This window comes from Cyprinus carpio, chromosome A7 (genome assembly GCF_018340385.1).
Source record: "Cyprinus carpio isolate SPL01 chromosome A7, ASM1834038v1, whole genome shotgun sequence".
NCBI classification, from domain to species: domain Eukaryota; kingdom Metazoa; phylum Chordata; class Actinopteri; order Cypriniformes; family Cyprinidae; genus Cyprinus; species Cyprinus carpio.
Window position 1 is genome coordinate 233,072 of NC_056578.1, and position 204 is coordinate 233,275.

General features: G+C 34.3%; 1 pseudogene; it reads right to left on the minus strand.

Annotated features, from left to right (window-relative positions):
* LOC122145492 overlaps window positions 1–204 on the minus strand; it is a 19,478-nt pseudogene that overhangs the window by 2,922 nt on the left and 16,352 nt on the right.

Sequence of the window (204 nt, forward strand, 5' to 3'; positions counted from 1 at the left end):
GAAGTGTGGCTGCGCTCCATAAGTTCATGGAAAAAAAAGGATGGCAACGCATTCTTTTTGTTTGCTTTATTTTACAAAATCAAAAATCTAAAATTTTAAACTTAACAGCTCAAAAATAAAATAAAACACTTCACTCTGCTGTTTTTTTTTTTTTTTTATGTCTCAGCTGTTTCGATCGCGCCGGAGCCTGCTGCACACGTATAT